Source organism: Henckelia pumila, chromosome 3, assembly GCF_033568475.1.
Source record: "Henckelia pumila isolate YLH828 chromosome 3, ASM3356847v2, whole genome shotgun sequence".
NCBI classification, from domain to species: domain Eukaryota; kingdom Viridiplantae; phylum Streptophyta; class Magnoliopsida; order Lamiales; family Gesneriaceae; genus Henckelia; species Henckelia pumila.
In genome coordinates this window covers 43790765-43803583 of record NC_133122.1, presented here as the reverse complement: position 1 = coordinate 43803583, position 12819 = coordinate 43790765, and the positions used below count along the sequence as shown (strand labels likewise).

The 12819-nt window shown below is 35.6% G+C and overlaps 1 pseudogene; it reads right to left on the bottom strand.

The window, feature by feature from the left end:
* The window catches only part of LOC140888595 (lon protease homolog 1, mitochondrial-like), a 13429-nt pseudogene extending 1254 nt beyond the window's left edge, over window positions 1-12175 (bottom strand).
* Between the last annotated feature and the right edge of the window lie 644 nt (window positions 12176-12819).

Here is a 12819-nt window from a genome sequence, read left to right as displayed (position 1 = left end):
ATGGACGTAATCATGGTGCAACCAGCACTGGGACCATCCTTAGGAGTAGCTCCGGCAGGAACATGAAGATGAACCTTCGAATTTGCAAAGAAGTGATTCTCTGGATCCTTCTCAAGCAATATGGCCCTCGCAACAGTGTTCGCAATCTGAGCACTTTCTTTCATGACTTCTCCTAGTTGCCCAGTGAGATTGAGTGCCCCTTTACCTTCTCCTTGTTCAACCAGACTGGTCTCTACATATAGTGTCGAGCCACCCATTGAGGTCCATGCGAGACCCATAACAACTCCAACTGGAGTTTGATCATATATGCGCTCGGCATGGAAAACTGGCTTTCCAACATAGTCAACAAGATTAGATGTGTCAACTGAAACCTTTTCTACTGTTCTATTCGATTCGCTTTCTTGAACTTTTACAACTTCTAGAGTATCCTAGGAGGATAAGACAGAGTATAAACAGAAGTCAGCATCAGCAACTACCAAGTGGATACAACATTGAAAAACACGCAGGTCAGCACAAGGAAACCAAAGCTTTAGATTATAGATTAAAAGTGATTATAAGTGAATATTCACTGCAGTTTAAAAAACATTATCAGCATATCAAGTTTGTTCACGAGTTCACATCCTTGTGAAGTTAATCTACATCATCATTTTAAAGAAGTTAAAAAAAGGTAAACTTTCCATCAATGAGCACAGCAGAGAGCATTTATGATACCTCCGGAGTAACAGATTGATCAAAAGAAGTTGGATTTTGATCATCTGGGGAGTGGGAATCTGTGGTTACAATTTCAGCTTCTACAGTTTCATTTGACACAGTACCGGATTCTGCCTTTTCCTCGTCAGGTTGGACAACTTGAGCAACCGCAGGTTCAATGTTCTCTCCTTGTCGCACAAGTTTTAGAGCAATCTGTCAGCAAACAAAGAAAAGAATCATTAACATAATAAAAAAACAAAAAAAGAATTCTCATTCCATGGAAAATATTAAAATTAGTGCTGGTCATAAAAACATTAGGGCTCAACACAATTGAACCATATGAAACACTTCAAACTTGCAATAAAATCAAAGCTACAAGAAAACCTTTCTATATATCTTCTCAATTTGGCTTTTTGAAGATTTCGAACCCCTGCCACTCTGCAGTAATTTTCAATCAAGGCAAGAAGTGCAGAATCTGTGACCTCAACCTGATTCAACAAGGGAAAAATTATTATTTAATTGTGCAATTGAGAAGGACCCTAAGTCGATGTTTATTCATCATAAATTGAAACGAGCTAACCTAGAGGTTAAGCAAAAAATCAGTCAAAAACAAGATAGTGCTAGGATATTATAATTTAAGCTAATTAACACCAATAAATGAAACATTAGATGAGACACAAATCATTCATGGAAGGGCCAATTTAATATAGACGATGAGGTCTTGAGGAGCCATGTACTTTGGATGGCAACACTTATATTTTTTAGAAAAGGCAACAATCATCAGGATACACGTCAACTAAAACAATTAGTTTAATATAAGAACATAGAAACCAAGACGATTATTAGTCTGACATAGATCACCAAAAATCACATTCCAAATAGTAATTTTATTCAAGTGGTTTGAGAGCAACAAATATGGAAATGTTGCGAGTTTATTGCAGAAAAATTGATTAACAAGCAAACCTTGTATTACCCAAAAAGAATTGAAAATTTACTCCAAAATTATTAGTTTTGTTTTTCAAAAGCGAAAGGGCATTAGGGCATAGAACAAAAATTATAAAATGGCACCTATATCTTGAAGCATATGGCATCCATCTAGCGACTATAACCATTTGGACTGTCAGAAGCACCAACAGCAGTCAATATTTACTTTTCTATTTCACTAATTCTGCAAAAAATTTAAATTGTCCTTCTACACAACAGTCTACCCACACCCAAATAACTTATATTTAATTGGAGTTCATGTAGAACCGGAATGTCCCTTTCTCGCCTTTGTGTGCTATATTAACACCAGAACTGATTTTCCAAAGGTGAACAGTAACAACATTAACATGTGGATGATGGTAAGTCTCTTCCCTGTTGACTATCTGCAAGAAGTGCATGCAAGAGACATGAAAATACCTGCTCAGGCTTGATGCCACAAGCTTCTTCGAGTGGCTTTCTCCAAATAATCTCGTGCAATGTGCCATTTCTCATCCGTGATATAACCAGCAATGGAGATTACTTCCATTCTATCGCAAAAGGGGATTGGGTATCATTTCCACAACATTTGCTTGTGCAGACAAACAAAACCACACCAAGAGTAAAATTATACAACATACTCAGCAGGTTAGCAAAAGATCCCCCAACTTTCAACAAAATCTCAAATTACATCACGAGATGTTTCATGAACAGCAATATATACTCTTTGAGAGCTTGCACAAGTAAAATAACCTGAGAAGCCTCATTGAGAAGATCCTCATTTTGATTTTAGCAATCACAAAGAGGCCATTTCCAATATTTCAAGTGTGCAACTAGTGTACATATCAAGTTTCAGCAAGCATATAATTATAAACCATATTAAATTTTGAGCTATTCCATAAGTGAAAATACACTAACGATTTCCATTGACAGCTAAATACAGTTTCCACCAATTTCAACTTTCCGATATGGAATTTATCAAAACTTCCAAAACATATGGCATCACTGCGCATACAATTTGATAAGCGAAAATCACATATTGAGATGGAGCTACCCAAAAATTCAGAACACATCACCTAAAAATTTATGTAACTACCCTAAAACTAACCTCAGTTTGACCTAAAAAGCCTTTTAGGTGACGGAAATGCTGTTCCATATTTTTACTCGATCGAAAGATTCTAAACACAACAGCATCAGTTCCACGATTGAAAAGGGTATTACTAGCATTTTGGATCTTGCAATAATTTAGTGAAATTTTTAGCAAATTATTGCCATTGTATTGACCGATGGCATGACTTTGGGGAGACGAGCTAGATGGGCAAAGATTATGCTACTCCAGGATAATTACAACTCCATCAATCTTAAAACAATTGGATTACATGAGTCTCACTTATTTTCATAGGGGACCCGCTCCAAATACTAAAATCCAAAAAGTTGAATTTTTCACTCCGTAAATGCATAAGAAAAAAATCCAACTGGATATCCTCTGTATCCGTAATACAGGCAATATACAGTATTCTGTCTTCCCCATTGAAAATTCAGAAAAGACACCATGTTTACTATTTCTTCCAACTTGTGTTGATTTGTGGAAAAAGGGATGAAGGAAAAGATAAAAGAAACCCCAGAAAGAAAATGAATCTGAGGTTTACTAATAAGGAGTCTAAACTAGAACATGAAACAGACTAGAAGGTAGTTCTAATTCAGTCAAATATATTGCTGGTGAAATAAAACCCAGAAGCAGACAGTATCGAAGGGATACTATTCCTAAAACTTTCTGAAATGCATACTAACACAAATTGAAAAACGAACAAAGTCAAGCTTCACCTATCACACAATCTAGGTCCCTGAGTTTGAGCGCCAAATGCATCATAGTCAATGCTTTTGGAAGACAAAAAAAACCCAGCCGAGTGAGCAACAATAGTCAAGAATCAAAGAGGAACCTTGAAGTTCCCAATTTATTTTTCCCATCACAAGTAATTTAATTGGTCCCAAAAGTCCATATTTTTTTTAATACTGAAAATATCTTTCGCTTGTGGCAATCATTCACAAGTCAACTAACACCCACCATAAGGGAACCAATAAACAATGTCCACAATCACAAACATCACCCACTTCATCTTGTTCAATACCCGCTAACCTTCGTAAATTCGATGGGAACATCACAGATAGTGGGTCCAGAAAATTTGCGTTCTGCTCTGGTATCAAGAAGTTCCAGCATTGCACCTTGCTGGATCACCTGCAATGTCCTCTACCCAACTGCCAACTAGCGCATGTCATTCAAGGATGCAAAATTCAATTGAAAGAATGAATACCTCAAAGAAACCAAATTACAGATGAATATCATAGTGTTCTATCCAACAGAAGGGGTAGATTAATTACCTTATCTAATCTCATCAATCAAAACAAGAGGATTAGCTGTTCACCACACTCTTTAGACATTGCAATTGCACCATCTTCCCTGGCATGGCACCATTATAGGTTCGGCGATGCCCCTAATTGTAAATTCCAGTTGGTCAACACATGTCACATCAAAAACATATTTTTATAACCATCTCAAAAGTTTCAAGGTTTCATTACACACCTTGCATTTCAGCAGCACATCAGATAAACCACCAACAGAGAACCGGTAAAATTTACTGTTCAATGCCCGAGCAATTGAACGCCCAATATCTTGTTTGTTTCCTTCCACCCACTCCAGGGGGACCAGAACAGACATATGATTTTCCCTGTAAAACAAATAAGATGATCATAAAGAGAACCACTAGTTCACAATTCAAAAAGCAGAGATTGTGCCACAGAACAAATGATTTAAAGAAGTTTTTAAACGAGACAATGAAGTCATACAAAAAATAAACAAAAGCACAGTAATATTAATTCAAAAGTGAGGCTTAAAATGAGAAAATGAAGTTTGCTAAAAAACTGGCACTTCTTTCCAAATACGAATAGATCAAGAAAATGAAACATATTTAATGTTTCCCCATTTGGTACAAACCCCAGGGAGAATACTCCATAACCAACAACAAAAACCTCCAAAACTCGATGTATGGTTTACTTTTATGCACACATATCTTACAAGAAAAACATGAAGATGATAATGTACAGATCAAAAACCATAACACACATTAATTTGCGGATCTCTTGTCCGCCTTGTGTAATCCATATCTTTCACGTATATAATATATTATCGACTCTCATAAAAAAAAAACCATAACACAATTTTGTAGTCTGCTGAGCATTTTCCTCACATCAAGACATGTGCCATACATGTGCTTGCATGCACACACATCCACACATACAAATTTATTGGCAAAATAACTGTAAAAGGAAAAAGATTTTCACATCAGAGGAATCCATCAGCAGATAGAAATTACATTTTTCGGGAGTGTCAACTTAATTCAATAAAGTGAAGAAAGAGAACAAAGTGTTGAGGAACTGCCCAACCTTGCGAGGTTCCTCTCAATTCCCCCACTGCTATGAATTCCAATATTCTTTCTTTGACATCTGTCAATCCATAATGATCTTCATCCAGAATTTTTTGGGCTTCAGTTACAATAAAGTTCTCATCACTGTAAAATTTCAAAAAAATAAATAATAAATTGACCTTCATCCACAATTTGTGCTCGAGTTACAGGCTTACAGCAAAGTTGTCATCTAAAAGAGATTGATATAATTTAGACATCTAAGCACTCTGTCATAAATAAAGCCATCATAGCCAAACTATGTAAATTAGGTATTGTACTGTGCTCTCTCTTCGCTATATGTCCATTACAAAAATTCAAAACATTTTATCCTCACTAGCATAACCGCACGCACGCGCTGCGTGTGTATAAAATCATATTATATATTTAGTATTATATGTTATATATAAAAATTAATATTTTTTCAATAATTTTAAAATTATCATTATTTTCATTTTTAAAATAATATAAAATAAATTTAAAGGTTATTTATCATTACAGACTATCTATAACGGTTAATTGAGAAAAATATGAAAATGTATATAAATCAAATCAAATGTGCTTATTGATATAGTGTAAACTGTAAAGGGCAATTTTGGAAAACAAGTTGATGTTCTCATTCTAATGTGCTCAACTATTATATATAGTATAGATAGATACTGACACACTAACTTTGTAAACAATGGCAAATATGCCATAGAAAGTGGTATACTTGGAATAATTAGGAAAAAAAACACCAAGTAATAACCGTGCTAAGGATAGTTTACTACACACCTGTATTCTCCCCAAGGCAATGCAGTCAACCAATCAAGATAATTGCGTGTCACATTAAATTCACTAGAACTAGCTTCCAAGAGTTGTAATTTAGTCAATTCTTCTTCTATGACTTGCAAAACATGAGATGGGATTTTCTCCTTCTTTGGCTCAAGCCTTTCCCCTAAACTTTGCTGCAATAAATGCAGGATGTCAAAAATAAAATAGCTATGAAAATTGATGAGAACTGAGCAGTAGATTCCTGAAGCAAGAGCAAATACGAACCAAAAGGCATCTCCTATATCAAACTTCAGGCACTCTTAATGCTAGAACAGTTTACATGGAACAAAACTCAGAGATCAACGCGTACTAAACCAGTAAAATCACATCTCAGGGCAACAGAGATGTCATATGAAGCGAAATCTACTGCAGCGAACTTTGATCAGATATGTATTCATAAAGCCAATGAATCATACAAAATAAAAATAAAAACGCTGACCTTTCATGATGCAATTATAAGTGATATTTGTGAAAATATCTTATCAAGATGAACATTAATCCAATAAACCCAATAAATAGGCTCACTAATTCAGAAACGCACACAAATCCAGGGATGAAAGCAAATAAAAGTATCTAATATTCTATATTTCTGTCTCACTTCATATATGCGTGCATGAAGTTTGGCAAGATGAAGCATAAGTATCAACCATTACAGATTTTTTTGACAGGAAAAACTCTAATAAAAAGTATCTAGATAAAAGAGAGCAAACCAGAAAGGGCGGTTTTGTCATCTGTCTCCAATCCCAATTCCTGAGCATTAAAATCACAATCAGCTTTCCTGACTCAGGCATCTCAAATAGCACAGCTCATTCAATGAGTACCAATGAGGTTTTTTTTTAGGGGTGGGGGGTAAACGCCGAGTTGGGGGGGGGTTGGGGAACTCCAAAACTTGTGGTGGTGAAGCAAATTTTTGCATTTCATGTGACAGCAAAATATACGAGTTTAAAGAAAAAACTAAGACACATGCCTTCTTTATGGCCTTGAGCTGTTCATTCAACAAGTACCGACGCTGCTCCCCACTTATCTTTTCTTCAATAGCCTTAGCTATGGATTCCTTTATACAACAAAAAGAGGTAAATTACCGAATGGACAAATGTAAGAAAGATATCTAATCGATTTCATACCTGGATTTTGCTAATCTCCATCTCTTTCTTCACCAATTCCAATGTTAGTTTTAATCGTTTGTGTACCTGCATAAGGAGGCATGATGAGCAACAAAAATATGAAAAGAGGGAAATTTAACAAGTTATCAAGTCAATCATATAGTTTCGAACACCAATAACCAAAATCTGAGCACAAGCCATGAGGCTGTGAACAGTAAACATTTATCAACATTTATCCCATGTTTTTCCTTTTATATTTTATTTTATTTTATTTCCTGTCAAAGAACCTCACGCAAGGGTAGCTTAAAAGTAATATGCTCCCGAGTAATACAAATGCTTTGAAGTTTGAAGTTCCTCCAAACATGTTTCCCGTTGTAGGACATCCATCATGAGAAAAAAAAAAGTGGGCACACACCCTGACTTTCGAATTTTCCCACCTCCCAACCACCATTGTTCGTTACTACAGCACTCGCTTGATGAAATCATATAGGAAGTTCCCGAAACCCCACATGACAATTGAAAGGACGAATAAATATAGAACCGGAACAACACTCTTTGTTTTCTAAACATGATTAATACGAGTCAGGAAAAATCGAGCTCATAATGGTGCTTCCACCTCGTCTCTCGTGCCAGCTGGTGTACTATAAAATACCTTCATTAGGATTAATGAAATGAGAAACAATAAAAATCACAGACTAAGATGGTAAGCTAGGCATGCTAATAATGCAGACAGATAATACATAGGAAGAAAGAAAATCAATGCTCACCTTTCAGTTCTAAAAAGAAGCATGTAGGCATAACATTAGACTTGAGTAAATTACTCTTACATCGAGTTTCTTCTCGAGCACCTATCCTTGGCACATGTGAAATATCCTTAATTTGCACCTAGATATATGCCGCTCCAATATCATAGCCAGATCTTGGTATATGTAAAACTCGCCAATGTGCTGACAATGAATGTCTAAATATTAACAGCTTAACTATGAGAGACAGATGCACGCAGACCAATCAAGGGATACACCCTCACCAACTTTTGCAATATTTTTTCTTGGGAAATTAGAAATATCACTCAAACTCGTAACAGTGTAACACTATATGAGATAGCGTTGTAGGCAGATTGAGCATCCATAAAATATCAAGTGATTCAAGACTCATTCTCAATCGCTAAGTTCTTTTTTAAAATTAAAATTCTTCCAGCTAACTCAAAAGTAAATCTTCTGCAAGTGAATATAGCTTCAACCCACGAGCTGATTGAAGCATTACAACACACTTGCGATTAGGAAATGAAAATTTCATTTTTCATCAGAAATTTTTTTTTCTTTTTAAATAAAGTTGGCATATGCCACTTATTTTATTTGCATCAAATAAAATTCTACGATTGTGCCGATATTCACAATCCCTAGTACACAAGGTAACGGTTCTACCGAAGTGTAGAAATTATTTAAAATCCTATCGTTAAGATTCTTCATGATCATGGCAACATTTATCAAATCCATAGATCGACTGGTCAACATATCAAATTTTTTAACCTCCTAAAGAAAAGAATGTGAACAAGTAGTTGCTAACTATTTAATACAGATTCAGGCGTGCAAGCTATGTAAGAAATTATGTCCCAGAACTTCCATTTGTCAAGAATTTGGGAAGAACTAGATTGAACTAGTTCCTAAATAGTGTTGGGGAGCTTGGATTATTAAAAATATTATAGCCACTTAGATATGGTACTATAAAGAAATATAATATATCCTGGGTGTAAGTTTGGACGTGATCACGCCAAAGAGAACTTGTCTTCAAAACATCTCTCAAAGTAGATATAACTTCAAATGAAGTGGCCTTCAGAATGTCATCATCCTTATCATATGGTTTTTCCTAATAAACGCATCGCACTTGTCAAACAAAGTTTCCCAATAAACTGGGTTTCAACTAATATAAGAGAAAGCAGTTAAGGCATATGAAGAATTTGCAGGACCTTGAGATGATCGATTTTGACCGTCAGTGGATCTTCATGACCTGCAGAAGACAGTTACTTCAGTTGTCCCGACTCTGCTCAATAGATATGCAAATGAGCAGTACATATAAACATGGATGATCTACTGTGTGCAGGTGTGCATGTCTGCATATAACAATAACTGAGAAAAGACCATCTTTAATAAACGAAACGAATGGATAGAGTTTCAGTAACCAAAATAGATTAATCAAGACAGAAATAGAGAATAAACAATCCACAAAGAATAAAGGATTCCAACTCACCATTTCTGTTATTCTAAGTCTCCTGTGGACCAATAAGAACTATCTGATCCCCTTGAATGCTTGTTATCTAGTATGTAAGTCAGTTTGATCAAATCCAGAGAATTTATGAGTGGATAAAGGGTTTTTAATAATTAGCAAACTGGATGCTAGAAATAACCTGAGTTAATGTGCCAACTTCATGAAGGCGATCAAATAAATCTTTTCCTTTGAGGTCGTGTATATTCTTTTCTGAATCTGAACCCTCGGTTCCTGACTCATCCTTTAGGAGGAAAGCACCAGCATAAGGGGCTTGCCGTTTTCTACTCTCTACCAAAGCTGCCAACAATTTTGGATCCTGTAAAAGGAGAATAAGTGACAAAGTCTTTCCTAACCAAGATGAAGAGGAACATGATGATATCACCCTTGTGTAATTTCAGACTTCAGTCATTTGCTCATTTAACAATTAAAAAAGAAAAGAAAAAAGTTCAACTTTTTCCACATTTTTAACAAAAAATGAGATTCTGACACAGGCCAGCACTCATAACAACTCCATGACCTGCATGTGCTAAAATAATGTCTTATGCTTATACATTCAGCTTCAACCTAAATTATGCTCATATTATTGAACTCGAGAAGAGACTGACAAATAAAACTTTGATACAATTAGTTACATTACAAAGAACATGGTGCAAGCAGCCATACCTTGACATAAATTGGCATATAAAATCCTGGAAATAATGGTCTATGTGGCAGTGGTAATGCTATTACCTGCGCAAGAAACAAAGACCTGCATCATTGACCAACTCTAAAACTAACACAGAATATAAAAATTGAATTAACAGCATTGGTTTTTCCATAATACAATGACCTTTTTTCCAATTGCTAACTAATGTAACAGAAACCTTGATGGATAAATCTACCCAAAGCTAAAAAAACCAAAAAAGAAAGCACCATTTGAGTTTAGCAGCACCAAGGGATAATGCAAATGTTAAACTACTGACATAAAACAACACGGAAACAGTACTGTTGTAAGTTGTAACGCGTCTTCACACCAAGTAGCAATCACACTTTAGATTCTGTTAATTTCTTAGACTCATCGGCAGTGTTTACATAAAATTTCACCTGAAATAACTCCTCTAATGTCATGTGGTATCATGTATTTACAGATAAGTGCACTGCTAGAAATCACAACAAAATTACCATGGCTACTAAATTTCCTCAGAATTCAGAAATTACCATCAACATGTCACTCGTGTTTGCAAAGAAATTCGCTTTCCTTCAAGCAGCCATGCAGGGAGACTTCTGCATGGCCACTACTTATTATTCAAACTGAATGAGTTTTTTCGGCATTTAGTTGGAGCAGTATAGAGTGTTTTTTGACAACTAATCTATCTCCACATCGAAAATCATCTCGGACAACTCATTCTAGACATCGACATCAAGTTGGAACTGCATGTTGCAACAGATCCCCCAACACTTACCAAATAAGTAGGAGATAGCCTTCCTTCACCAGAGGAGCAAAATGAGTCAAGCCTTCTCATAAGCCACTAGACTCAAGCTTGAATTTTGCTACGCTTAGCTTATTACAGTTGTTGTTGATCAAAAACTTGCAACTGGATCGCGCGGATTTTATTATTACTGGTCACTTTTCTAATTAAACATACACCATATTAAATTATCAATTTAATTTACTCGGAAACATTATGTATTCCTCATGGAAAACTTGAACTAATTTTCCTCATACTACGAAGAATGATATTTATGTAAACTCAAATCACAAGTAGTTCCTTAATAGTGCTAGCTAGCACTCGAGATCGACAATAGAATCCTGAGACAGAGTTGAATAACTTTTAGAAGCTCAACTTTTTCCTTGAAAGATATTGAGATCTGAATCTTTGTGCGCACACAGACAGAGCCTGTAAATCCCCCTCTTCTTCTTCTTTAAATTTGTGTTTCTAACGGAAGAAAATCCTCCCGGAGAAATAGTGATTTCAAAACAACATTTAAAGCTTAAAATGCTTGCATTAAGAAGGCAACATGGTCTTCTTTCAGAGTAGTGCAGTCAGAATCAGTTAGCAACATAAGACAACAAAATGGAAACTATTAACATCAATGAAGAGATTTTCAAATGTGTACTCAAACATGTCTGTCTTATTGGTTCCAACTTCCATGCAATGGAACAAAAACATAATATTAAAATTGCAGCACGCTTTGGATTTTACATATTTCACGCATTCAACAGTCAAACCACAAAGAAGAAAGGACTCGAAAGACTCAATTTGACCAGATAATTAATCACATACATCACCAATTAAATTTATGATATTGATTTTGGTTTACTACATCATGAGTGCCCGATCCATCAATAGCATAAAGCATTCATTCCTCAAAGGATTTAAAGTCATGGACAACCATCCATAGTTTTCAAACAAATGAACTAAATTTTTTAGCGATCATGAAAAACTAACAGTTAAACAATCTTCGGGTCTGAACACAGTAGGCACAATAACCGACGAAGAGTTCCCCTCCACCGCCTCTTCTCCAGCCGCCAATTCCACCCGTGCACTCTCTGCCCCGGCTGACTCCACCGGGTCCGATGCATCAGAGCAGAAAAACCTTGGGTAAAAATGCTTGCTCCTCCCATTTTGCCCTCTCTGAGAACTCAGCACCCGGAGCAATGGAGGCACAATATCTCCAGAAGGAACCTGACGCCGGAGGTACGGCCCGAAACGGCAAGATGCGAGGACCTTCAGCATGGGTAATGGTTGAGAAAAGCAAGAGTCTGGGAGAGAATTCCAGTATTCAAATTCGATGGAAAGCTAGGGTTACATGAGGGAGTGAAATTGAACCGCCATTGATGACCGATTGAAGAAAGCTTGGGGAAGAAGAAGCACGAAACTGGTGACTTTTCAGTCTGGGGTTTAACTCCAGCATGAAAACCTTGGTTTTTTGCTTGTTGACGAAACTGCCCTTCACAAAAGTCACACAAATTTTGAAATTTTAAAATGATTTATTTTACTATGGGAATTTTTTGTCAATTGTTTAATAAATCATAAAACAAATTCCTAAGTTAAAATTTAATCTACACAATACAATACATACAACAATTAAAATGAATAGGAGATGCTTTTTTTTTTTAATTTTAATATCCTATTGAGTTAATTTAATTACCTACTACTCTACTTTTTATCAAAACATGATAATGATAAAAGCTTCAAAGAAAAAAATAACAATAAACTTCTTATATTTTCAAATTTGAGCACCTAACACCATTATCTATACGTGTTTTAAAAAATATTTATACTCAAAATTTTTCATTATAATTTTCAACAATCTAGTCTCAGAAATAAAGTTGTAATTATCACTATAACATTTTCATTTTAACTTTAGTTTTGGATTTGTTGGTGTTTCCCAATTGCAAAAAGAACCAACCCATCCCAACGATTCCAACTCCAAAAAAAATGGCAGAATCCCCTAGCATAGCTATATCAACATTCACTTCAATGAACTCCACTTGCCGTTTATCATTGAATTGCAAGATTGAGCAGCAGGCGAGTTACGGTCTTACA